Source organism: Toxorhynchites rutilus, chromosome 2 (assembly GCF_029784135.1).
Source record: "Toxorhynchites rutilus septentrionalis strain SRP chromosome 2, ASM2978413v1, whole genome shotgun sequence".
Taxonomy (NCBI): domain Eukaryota; kingdom Metazoa; phylum Arthropoda; class Insecta; order Diptera; family Culicidae; genus Toxorhynchites; species Toxorhynchites rutilus.
In genome coordinates, this window is record NC_073745.1 from 227,671,629 (window position 1) to 227,684,785 (window position 13,157).

Below are 13,157 nucleotides of genomic sequence, written 5' to 3' on the forward strand. Positions count from 1 at the left end.
TTTTCGGAAAACTCTGAAGAAAAAATAGAAAATTCAGAAAATTTATTTCCTATATGTTCTACAATTACATAGTGACAAGTGCTGTTATTCCATTTGATGTTTGCGCTGGCGAAATTGATCTTTGTTCGAAACTGAAAATGGATTTTAATGCGATGAATCCCACTCCTATATCTTCTCCTGTCTATACCAAAAAAAAGATCGCTGGATGTGTTGATAAGAGCAGAATTCGAGGAAGGAATTGTCCGATTTAGGGCTGTCTTTATTCTACCGTATTTTCTGTATTAAACGTTTATTCCATGTAACGAAGAAATATGTTATTTGGAAGTGGTTGAAAAATCTTGAACGAGAATTGTGTCTGAAAATAATCTGATATTATAATGAAGAGTTTTGGTAGAAGTACTAGGAATTTTATAGTAAAAGGTAAATCAACGGGGTCGATTAGAAGATCAATCAATGAACAGTTCTGCGATTGGACCCATGAACTTACTCATAGTAAGAAAACATGAATGTTTGAAGGCATTGATAACAAAAAAAAAACAAATTTTTGGGCGGGACGATGTTTTCCGGGTCAGCTAGTAAATAAAATAAAAATAAAATAACACGAAAAATTCGACTTACTGCATTTTGGCTGTTGATAAGCAAGCAACTTGAAAGCGTATGCTGTTTAACCTCCAATCGTCATTATCCTCCACTTGCATAATGATGCTATCCATGAAGTGCTCACCGGTTACGTTCAGTTCTCGGTCACACTGAATCGATGATGCTCGGTGTCAAAGATGAATTGATTGATGCGCATCATTTCATGCTGCAAAAAGAAAACAATTTTTCATATTAGCAACAGATACCGTGTTATTAATGAAAGCGCATGATCAATCACCAAGGGGGGAAACGAAATAATTAAGTTGACGCCCACTGTACTCGATTTTGCGGGCCAACCGTAAAAATTAGGCCAGGCTTCGAACGTATGCTTATGAAGGGCAGCCTTTAAAATTATGATTATGTTTTTTTTCCAATCCGAATGATATTATGCATATTACAGAATAACAGTGACTGGTATAGCAACCTCGAACAAGAATACGCAATGCGTACATACATGCATCTCGATGCCATTTGCATCGTAAATGCAACTGCTCGAATCGCTGTCCTCATTTCCATACCGAAAAATCATGAATCTGACGAAATATTCATGCTTCCGTTTGAGGGGAAATTTGCCGCCTGTTGCTTCAGTCATTGCCGTTCCGGTGGGAGAATGATCGCAATAGTTGTGTTCGAGGATGATGTGACAACATATCTTCTATTGGATTGTGCCGATGACGCAATGTTGCAATTCAGTTAATGTACGAAAAGTGCGATTCCTTGTTGTAAACCCAAGCGGGAAAGTGGTGTAATCTATACTCGAGAGTGCAACGCAAAGTAGAATTGTGAGTTAGTGCACAGTGTACGATGATTCAATTCAAATTATGACTGTTATCATTTGTTAATCTGTGTTCGAGGGGCGGCATTCCGTAGCAACGTGTACAATATAAGTGCGTATGGTATATTCATTTCTCGTTGAAAACGTGGAAAATTATTAATCAATTTATTTCAAAACATTACAATTTATTAAGTATTTCTTTTTCAACATTTTACAATGTTTTGGTAATGAAATACAAGTTTCTTGAAAAAAAAGACACTTGCAAACACAATCTGTGTTCATCGATTAACGTTTGGTTGATTGAAATGAACACATTTGTTTCAGTTCTGCGCATGTGCAGTTTTTTCTCCCCTCCAATGTCGCATTGAAACACAAAATTGTACTCTTGTTTGTTTTCGAATCCCTCGCTTTTGATCATTGAATTAATTTATAGGACAACAATACAACGCCATATTAACCGGCTGGTATTACAATTCTCTCCGATTTGGTAGCTGGCCAAAATTACATTTTCAACTAATATGTTGGTCGTTCTAGCAGCGAATAGTTTTTGACAACAATATGGGCAATAAGAGCAGAATTCATAGGGAGATGAAAAAAATGTTCACAAATGAACAACATGGAAAAATGTGAACAAAAATTGGTTGTTTGTACCAGCAGGAGGACTACTTTTGACACTTTGACGTTCTCTGAATTAATCAGAGAAAATTTCAGGTGAAGCTTTCGGATTTTTCTTCGCCTGATGCCTAACTGAACAGCTGATTACGTTGTAAAATTGTTGGTTGAGGAATTTTTCCACTAATTTTTTATATCTCCGTTGTCGAACTATTCGAGACATTCAATTGGCCTGATCGAGGAATTTCGATATATTTTTGTCTCTATTATAGTGACTTTCAACATATTTCGGCTGGCTCGTCACTTTTTTTAATTTTTGAAGAATGTCGGGAGTGAGAATTGAACTCGTGATCTCTGCGTGAGAGGGATGGATGTTATCACTACGCCACATCGCCTCCTCAGGAATTTTGATTGTTTATTCCGGCGAATTATTCACTTCCTGATATTTCGCATCAATTCTAAAAGTATAAAACGTATAAAACGTAGCCTTGGGATATGAGAGACGATGAAAAATTTTAACATGAAATCAATGTATGAAGCAAATATTTCTGGAGCATTAAATCACTTTCGCACAACTTTCAAAGTTTTTTCGTTGCTCTGATAAACAACTATGTCAGATTTTTAAGAATGATTTGTGCAAATTCTTTTTTTTTTTTTTTTGAAGAGGGTGTCGAAGACTTAATATAAATCTTAAAAAAAAATAATTCTGTTAAAAAACAGTGGAAACCAAAGCTTGAGCTTGAGCTTGGGTAGACTCTACATATCATAGTTGCTCTCCGCTATAAACCTGAATCAGCGAAATTACACAAAAAGCACACTGAATGATGCGTGGAAGGAAGAAACCATTCTCACTGCGTAAGGTTTGGTGATTTAACTTGTCATAGCTGCTTACGACGACGGCCACGTCTTTGCAGTAACCAGGGGATCCTCCTTCTACTTGTTGTACAATTTGCAACGAAGTATACTCCCAGTTTTGGACAATCTACTAAAAATATTTATTTGGTTTCGCAACGAATTTGTTAGAGTTCCCAGAACAGCCTTCCAATTTGAGGTGCAATCATTATTTATTGAATTATTCATCATCAATTACCAAAGGGAAATTCTTTCATTCAAACAAAAATATCTCTATATTAAAAGGCTCAACAGGAACGTTATAGGAATCAAGTGGAAGCTGGTTGATATGATTAATTAAACGAATTTGCTATTGAAGGACTGTTATTGTATTAGTCCTCAAAATCTTTAAAAACAGAAAGAAATCGATATTATATTTCTTTCTCGATATTATTATCCACCTGAACAACCTAATTCAATAAAAACGTGTTCGAATAATATTCAAAAATATGGAAAAACATAAAATATTCAAAAATAAATTCAGACTTTAAAATGATGTCCATCCAATCTTCATGCGTTGATTTGTCACGAAGTTACAGCATGTCGATATTTTAGACTTCGTACTCTGTCTCTCTAATTTTGTGTCGAGTGTTCAATGTTTATGCCGAAAAAAACGGAGAGAACAATAAAATTTTTCAGAAAAACGTAGAAAAGTTTTTGACAAAAAAAATCTATGTTGTGGTGTCCAGGACTTCACCACATTGTTAGCGTCGGACTATGGAATTATTTTATTCAATTCGCTTACTTCGAATATTATCATAGAATAGATAAAATTATAGAAGTAACCCTTTGTTAGAATGTTACGGGGTCTTGAAAAGGACCAATGGTTTGATTTCTTTCCAACTGACGATATGAAACCCAAACTTTTTTTCGAGTCTCTACCTCAGATTTGAAAACAAACATTTCAGGGGGTATTCTAGTCTACAAATTTGAAAACAATCGATTTCTTTTTCTTCAAATTTCTGAAGTTCAGACAATTTAGAGTAGCTATACTCAACTTGCGGCCCACCGAGCTCTTCTGGTTGGCCCGCCAGGTCAGCTACCTTTATGTGCAACAATCATGAAAACTTAAGAAATCATCTAGGAAACATGAGATGAGAATAGTGGAATTTGACACATTACACATTTACTAACATTACATTTTTGTCTAGTTAAGTAGTATTAGTAGATTAAATATCTATTGAATATATTTAATCCGATCATTACGACTGTTGATGTTTGTGTAAAAAAAAATGAAAATATGGCATATGAATTACCTTTTTTTTTCTATGGCAATTTTTTGGCATAAGACTACGTTTTTTAGTAATGAGACCAAATCAGAAAACATGTAAAATTTTTAAAAAATAGTTTCAAAGTTAATACTTATATTTGCTCTGAACGGATTTTGATGGTTTGCATTTCCATCAAACCGGAAATTCGGTCGGACAATATTTAAATATCACTGCTCATCAGACGAGTTTAAATCGGTCGCTTGAAATACAAATGCAGCAGTCGTTCTACAGACAATGTGGACAGAGAAAATATTGCAATCTTAGCTTCGCCGTATTCTATTCTTTGAGTATAAACAAGCCATTCGCGATTTCAAATTCAGTCAATTCAGTCAGTCATCTAACTAGCGACCGGATGGAAGCTAGGCTTTCGAAATGACCTTCCTCGAAGCTGAGTGTTTAGTTTAGTTTTCCAAATTGGTATTTTTTATGGCTAGAGGCGAATGATCGGATGAGTTTTGAAGCCTCTATAATGCTGAACATCATCACCATCAATCAAGTCGTCTCGCTCCAGCTATCATTTAATTGCTGATGTCAAATAAACAGTGGTTTTGCTCGATTCTTAGGAAGAATATAACATAGATTTCGCACAGCATGGTGCAATTTTTTGACGTAGAACCATGTCTTTCAGGAAGGGTGCCAAATCAGAAAACAGGTCACTTTTTATGAAATAAAATTAACGTTAATAATAATTTTCAAGGTGAACGAATTCTCATGATTTGCATACCAATCAAATCGGAAATTCTCTATGATTTGATTGATATGCTACACATTACAATTCGCTAATCTCTAAACGGTTTAAATTCATGAAAACTGGAAGAACTTCCCTTTTCCCGTACATTTGTTCTGCGATTTATGTGCTAAGCCTACCCGTATTTCGAATGCTTATAACTCGAACATTTCTTAACAGATCGGAAAGATGTTTGCATCAATTGATAGGAAATACTTCTACACGTTTATCGCAATTAATAAAATATTATTTCATTAGATGAACAATTATTTCATTAGATGAACAATTGAATAACTGTAAAACGTTAGCGTTATATAAACGCCCTAACTGCCAAGTTTTGATTGGCCCGATTTACGGTTTCCCCAACACAGACTTCAAAATCGATGTACCTGTGGGAATCCGCTTCGCAAATATACATGCAAGTCGGGGGTATTTTTTCCCAGCGAGCTGTGTTTCTCTAACACGGGCTTCAAAATCAATATGCCTGGGGGAATCCGCTTTGTCATAACATGCAAGTCGGGGGATGTTTTTTTCCCACTGAGCTGTTTTTCCCTAACATGGACTGCAAAATCAATGTGCATGGGGGAATCCGTTTGGCAAAATATGCAAGTCCGTGGTATTTTTTCCCACCGAGCTGTGTTTCCCTAACACGGACTTCTAAATTAGTGTGCTCGAGGGAATCCGCTTTGCAAATAAATGCAAGTCGGGGGTATTTTTTTGGTGTTGAGTACTTTTTTACTCGCTTGTCATTGCGCAGATCTGAATATGTTTCCCTAAAACGTACTTTAAAACTGAGAAGCCTGGGAAAATCGTCATTTCAGATACTAGATGTGAATGAACATTTGACGTGGGACTACGTCTAACCGGAATATATGGAGGGTAAAATGAAAACCTAAACACAGAACATGCAGGAAAAAATGAAAGATTTCGAATGCTTATAGCTCGAACATTTCGTACTGGATAGGAGAGATGTTTGCATCACTTGATAGGGAATATTTCTACGCATCTATCGCAACTAACAAAATGTTGTTTTTCATTAGATAAACAATTGAATAACTGTAAAATATTAGGCGTTATCCAAACGCCCTAACTACATCGTTTTGATTGGCCCGATTTACGGTTTCCCTAACACAGCCATCAAAACCAAGCAGCCTTGGGGAAATCGGCATTGCAAATACATGAAAGTAGGGGGACTTTTGTTCTCATCGAAAAATGTTCCCTAACACAGACTTTAAAACCAAGCAGCGAAATCGGCATTGCAAACACACGAAAGAGCCTAGAGGCGAGTGAACTGAAAGGTTTAAACCCTCTTAAAGCCAAAAAGAAGAAAAAGAACACACGAATGTAGGGGGAGCTTTTGTTCCCACCGAAATGTGTTCCCTAATAGAGATTTCTAAACCAAGGTGCCTGGAGAAATCGGTATTTCAAATTCATGCAAGTCGGGGGTATTTTTGTTCCGATTGAAATGTGTTTCCCTAACACAGACTTCAAAACCGAGGTTTCTGGGGAAATCGGCTCTGCAAATAAATGCAAACTGCGAGTACTTTTGTCCTCGCTGGCCTTTGTGCAGAGTGGAATATGTCTGTCCTAACATGATCTTCTAAACTTAGGAACCTGGGAAAATCGTGCAGCCACTAGAAGCGAATGAACTTCCCAGTTTCAAGCAAATTCGAGATTCGAGAAGTATGTACACTTTTGGGATGTAAACTTCAGAGGGAAATGTAAAATAAAATAATCGTTTGATAATTTTTTTGTTTGTATTTATTGGAAAGATTTTCAGCCTTAGGCTGGTTCATCAAACGTTTGATAATTCTTCCGTACATATATTTTGTTCTAGTCATCATACCAAACGTAAAAGGTCCGTCATTAAATTTACTTGTAACGAAGAACAATCAATCACAATAAATGAATTGACTTTACACGGCATTTGTTCATTTTTTCACTCACAGAGCAAATATATTGAACTCAATTGAATTTGGAAACTGTTTCATTCAATCAAGAATTTAATCAATACAAACGAATGATTGCTAAGCTAAGGTAGTTCCACGTGAACGTTGCGGTTATATCATAGATATAACCCACTCATTTTTTTAAATTTGTAACGAAGAACATTATCTGTTACAAAAATTTCGATGTTTTCTAAAATAATATTCGAAGTGGTAAACAAATGGATTGCATAATATAATTGCGTAGTTCTACGTCGAAAATATGCGGTCGTGTCCTAGATACAACCCCTCACATTTTTTTCGGTCAATCTCTTCGTTCGAGAGATAAAAGGTGTATGAGTAATGCTGGTTAGTTATTGACCCAAAAGCTTATTCCAATAGCTCAAAGCTTCTCGAAAAAAAAAATATTGAAATCACAAAAATGTATAAATACATATGGGTACCTGCTTGGTTATCAGTTAAAGTTCTCTAAATCTTGTACTCGCCCTGGCCAACCTCAGATTCTATTTTGCTACTGTGTTGAACAATATTTTTCGCCACAGAATGCATTTTCAGAATATGCAAGAAGCAAGCATAGTGTAGAGCAGAATCAAAGCAGAAGCGAAGTATTGAATGGGACGTACGTCGTTGGTTTTAAAATCGTGGAGATTGTACGGATTGTTCATTTTATGCGTTTTCAAATAGATAACGGTGGGGGACAAATATATAATCACTTGGAGCCGCACTGTATGTAGTACGAGAAGAATGTCGCGATGCATACTAAGTGCGCTACGTGTTTTGAGCGTGTATATTGTTCTTTAGCTGCGTCTACAAAATAACGCAAACCCATCGGTCCTTTTAAGGGCCACTAAAACTTTCGACTAAAGAGTTATTTTCGAAATTTAGATGCATTTTAAAAATCTATTTTAAGTTTATTTTTGGGTTGAAGGGCGATTCTGTGAGTTTTAGGAGTGTGTTTGGATTTATTGGTGTAATGATGTTCTTTTGATTTATAGTGCTTTTAAGCTTCCTTAGATTATTCTCCTCAAGCATTGAAAAAGAACAATTTGAAAAATCAAACAAAACAACTCGACCTCGAGAAATACCATTTACCATTCAACAATACCATTGCTGCCATCCGGTCGCTAGCTGGATGCTGGACTTATTTTTGATTTTTTTCAATTGATCATCCATTTTTCGTGATTTCAATTATTGTTTCCGGATTAAATAAGACGTAAGGTATTTTTCAGCGTTGATAGTTGTTTTTTTTTATTCTTTATTATAGAGACTTTCAGCCGTAGGCTGATTCATCTCTATTGTTGACAGTTGTGTTCTCCGGTGGTAAACTAAAGATACAAATTTGTTTAGATTATATTGCTTTCACCAGTACATGTCAATGCTTAGAATTAATTTGACAACTAACACAAATTGCTTCGCGAAACGCTCGCGCTCCTCACTCAGTGAAATCATTCATTTATCGACCGTTGCAAATGCTATCAAATATTTGTATCAAAGAGTTTCATTATTAAATTTCTTTAATGTTTGTCCTCGCCGGCAACAATTTCGTAGTTCTATGTTAACAATGCGATCATGTCTTGAATCATTCTCACCATGAATAACACGGGTTTGTGGCTCCTATGACAAAAGGTACCGCTGGTCTAGAATATACCCTAGAGAGGATGTTTCAAAAATCCCATTATGTACCGAGTTAAAGCTATTTCACTGACGGTATCTAATCTACTGAGACCTTGACACTTGACACTTCGAATGATTTTTTTTCTCAAAACTAGTATTTTTCAAGCTGACATACATGATATTTCAAGTCTTTCTCTACTGAACCGATTTATTGCAAATTTTATGTGAATTAATTTTACACATCTCTCTATCGCATGAACCAATAGAAAATTATCATTTTCTAATTTCACTATTAAAAAAAAAATACGTTATAAAAACGAGATATAAAGCAAATTTTGTTTTCGAACGGCCGCCATTTTGCAGATTTTTTTTTATTTATCCAAGGTTCCTACCATAGCGGCATCTTTACTGTTTTTGATTTTTTACTGATCTTGATTTTTTTTATTTAGGATAACTAGATGGGCATAAATCGTGTACGCCATGACACAGAATTTTTTTTCGAACCCTCTCACTTCATCAGCCTGTACTATTCTAATTTTAGAGATTTTTATGTTGTACTAGCTGACCCGACGATCTTCGTCTCGCCGAAATAAAAACATTTATATTATCTTATATGAATCATTCGAACATTCGCATTTTCTTACTAAGCGAACGTTCGTGGTCTCAATCACAGAACTCCCTTCACAATTTCCTTTTACTATAAATTTCCCATTACTTCTACCAAAATTCGTCATTAAAATTTAAATTTGTTTATAAAAGATAAAAATAGATAAAATGATAGAAGTTCAATTGTAATATGTAGTATCAATCGAATTCTATCTATCAATTTCTATGTATAAAAGACCATTCGATATCTCAAATAATCAGTACAGGGTGCGTGCGGTAATTTTGCACTGAAATTCAAATAGCGATATATCGGCCCTGTGTTGTACGATTACAACATATTTGGCAGCAATGGATAGGTAATGTTTCTAGGTAAACGAGAGAAATATGGCGAAACAAGAGGATATTCATTGTTCTATAGTCAATTTTGTGTGAACGATATAATTCAACACGTAAACGCGTCGTAAAAAAAGTGTACTACATGAAGATGGCCTGGGCAAAATATGTTCTTAATGAAAGTTTTCATAATTTTCATTAACAAGTGTATATGTACGTCTTAATTTGGGTTTTAAAATATTTTATCAAAATATAAATTGGAATAATTCCATCTCTGAAGATTGTTCATCTTTTTTTCTATTGTAATAATTGCACCATTATTTAATTTATATGGTGTTCGGGGGAAATAATACAACCCGAAATCATTTACGTTTGGTTGTATACTACTGATCTGATCGGAACAGAATCCTTTCAATATTATGATAAATTGAAAACTGTACTTGAACTCATAAAAATAAACAATAAATACTCAACAACATAAATTTGAGGAACAAGGTGGATATTTTTTTCAGTTTTTGATGTAATTTCGTGGCAAATGAACACCCGTAGAATAGGTATACGAGTATACGAGACGAAACGTATGGTTTTAAGTACCAATAGAAATAGTTATCTCGATTTTTCATTCGGAACCTGCTGCGAAATGTTGATTCGCACGATAATATACCCTATGCAAAATATTAGCTCACTCGAACTTCATTAATTAGTGTCGCAGCTTTCCACCCAAGAACACGGCTCACACCGCTGGAAAATATTTTCCTCACATCCGGCTTGAAAGAAACTGCACTTTGTTGCCACTTTTAACCCGGAAACAACGCTCGAACTCTTCTTCTTCTTGAATGGCGTTAACGTTCCCTGTGGAACTTTTGCCGTCTCAACGTATGCATTAACTAGCGTCATTCATTAATACTTAGTTGAGATTTCTTAAGCCAAATAACACGCCTTGAATGTAATCCGAGGGGCAAGCTTTAGAATACGCGTGACCACGGTGCAAGTCGAAGGAAATTTCTCTGACGAAAAATTCCCCGGCCAGAACGGGAATCGAACCCGAACACCCGGCATGATAGTGTGAGACGCTAACCACTCGGTCACGAGTGCACAACGCTCGAACTCACGAATATTTAATCATCTATCGGTTAAAGTCACCAATGAGACCGAAAACACTCCTACAAGCTTTTTCACAAGCCTCAGAATGCATCGAACATTCCGAAAAAACTCTTTAGTGGAATTTTTTGGTGGCCCCGAAAAGGGCAATGGTTTCATGGAGGCAGCTGAAGATGGGTGATTTATAATTTGTTTTTGTTTGTGCCGGTGGTACAAATAATGAATCGTCTGTGGATGCTGTGCGTGTGTGTGTGTCTAGAAGAAGAGATACATATGATAGCTGCTTTCCGGTTAGAAAATGCTTCTTCGGTTAGAAAATGCTCCACTTCGCAGTGGTGCAGTGAATTATATGCTGGTTGGCAAAACACTTATGCATATAGCGAATTTCAAGAGCCATTTTACAATTATTCAACAAATTATCTCAAAAAAATATATATATTTTATTTACAATAATAGGAATAGCCCAAATCAATTGATGCGATCTATCAAGAAATGGTCGATTTATAAGCATTCGAAATCCTCTATGATTTCTTACATGTTTAGTGTTTAGATTTTCATTTTTACTCCACATTATCCTGATAGACGTAATTCTACTTTAAAAAAAATAAAAATCAGATTCGCTGACACACAATGTGTTCATTAGGTTCCGATTCTCAAACTATATCAAACTATAATCTAAAAGCATTTTATTTCACTTGTCCAAACGGTTAGTAGGAAATATTATCTCTAAGTTTTGAAGCAATTGATGGGCAGAACAACCGATTTAACCTGAAATTTGAATCGTCTATGCTCTATATCATGCGTCGTATTCGATAAGTTGGTGCCCATTGACTTTTATTTATTCTCAAGAATTAGGGACAAATTTAAAATAAATTTTGAAAAAACAGTTGAAGTTAATTTGAATAATATAAAATCGAAAAATTAAATAACTCGTTCAAAAAATTAATGTTAATTTTCTCTCCAGTCTCTTAATACTGTAAACTTCAACTCTCAACCTTCTCGAATACACATCCGCTTTATCGAATGAAGAATTCTCATCGTCGGTCTGATTATAATCAAGTGACTAAAATGTTGTCCATTCTTCAAAGGTCAACCAAAAATAATTTTCGTAGACATGCCCGTCATTAGACGAAACTACTTCAAGCAGTCTCGCTTATTTTTCAACGATGACATTGCCTCATTATTTTCAATTACTGATTTTTGCATTTAATTGCAACCGATCATTCCATTTTCCTTTCTCGTCATTAAAAATTAGACAACTTTCTTGTACTCATAGCACGTCCTAATGATATGATGTCTGTACTTTGCACGCTCGGTTTACGCAATGCCGACTCATGGGGTTTCAGATTCGTTACAAAAGTGTGAAGTGAAGTATTTATAAATATAACCAAGTCAATTACCACCCCGTTTTGACGAGTGCAACTGTGTGGAACGCAAGACTGCAAATAAACTACACAAACTACAGTTCCATTACAAATTCTGACAAATTTCCACCTTTTAGTGTGTCAAAATGTGCAGTGAACTGTTTCATGTGTGAAAGTTGCACTTCGCCGGGAAGCAATTTGTTACCGTCACTCGAAGGATAAAACCAGCAGAAGACACAAGACACAAGAAAAATCAACTGTTTGCCGTTCGCTGTTGTGTTGCACTGGGTAGTGTTTTTCTTAAACGAGTGCGTGTGGAGTTGCGAGGGAGAGAGTCACCTGTTGTTACCGAACCATTCAACCCACGCAAACGAGCGCAGATACACGTGTGCAACACAGCGAAGATTGTGCACCCCATTAGTGCTTGATGTTTGCCAGCGAAGACGAACGACAAGTCACTCGCCTCTTCTGTCGTTAGGAATCAGGTACAAACAAGCTTAAATGCTCATTACTTTAATTTATTTCGTAATTTTAATCCTTTCGCCTCTCTCTCTGTGTGTGCGGCACCTTCTGCTTCATCCCGTGTGGCGGCACAAGGATATCAGGTGCCGCGTGGGAGGCATTAAATTGGGTGGCTGTGGAACAGATTTGGATGACTGAATATCGTTACCTTGGTCTTTTGTTTGGGTATAGTGATTTTTCGACGGAGCGTAAGTCCCGTGCGAAGCGAAATCCGCCATCTGAAAGCTCTAGACGTGGATATGCACCAGTGAAAATGTAGCGCTTGTGAGGACGGTTTTCTCATACAGAGCTACATTGGGGAATGATTTCATTTAAAAAAAATCAATAATGTTCCTTAATTTATTACCAGGGCGTCAATCGCCAAATACCACCGATTCAGAAATTGTCTTTGTCAAAATGAAAGTCCAGTGTGTTTGTATTACTCTATTATCAATATCCGTGCTCCGAATGCACGTAGCCAAAGCCCAGCAATCTCAGCTGATTCAATTTTAATAAATTATAAACCCCTTTTTCGGATTGTGCAGCTAAATTTTCACGTGGGAACAGATTCCATTTTGGAATGCTTTTGCTCTATCCAAACAACATGTCTCAGTAAATCTCGAAACAAAAGCCAGCAGCCGGAGAAAAAGTACCCCATGGAACGAACACACATCTTTCCACCGTGTTTCCACCCAAATCCATTTGTTGCTGGTTGCAGTTCTCCGCATTTCATTTGTAGGGCCACCGCCGCCACCAATGTAAAACATCTCAGCAGTC

General features: G+C 36.2%; 1 protein-coding gene across 10 annotated transcripts in view; it reads left to right on the top strand.

Moving 5' to 3' along the window:
• LOC129768064 (CUGBP Elav-like family member 4) overlaps positions 1–13,157 on the top strand; it is a 1,369,849-nt gene that overhangs the window by 511,378 nt on the left and 845,314 nt on the right. The window lies entirely within an intron of this gene.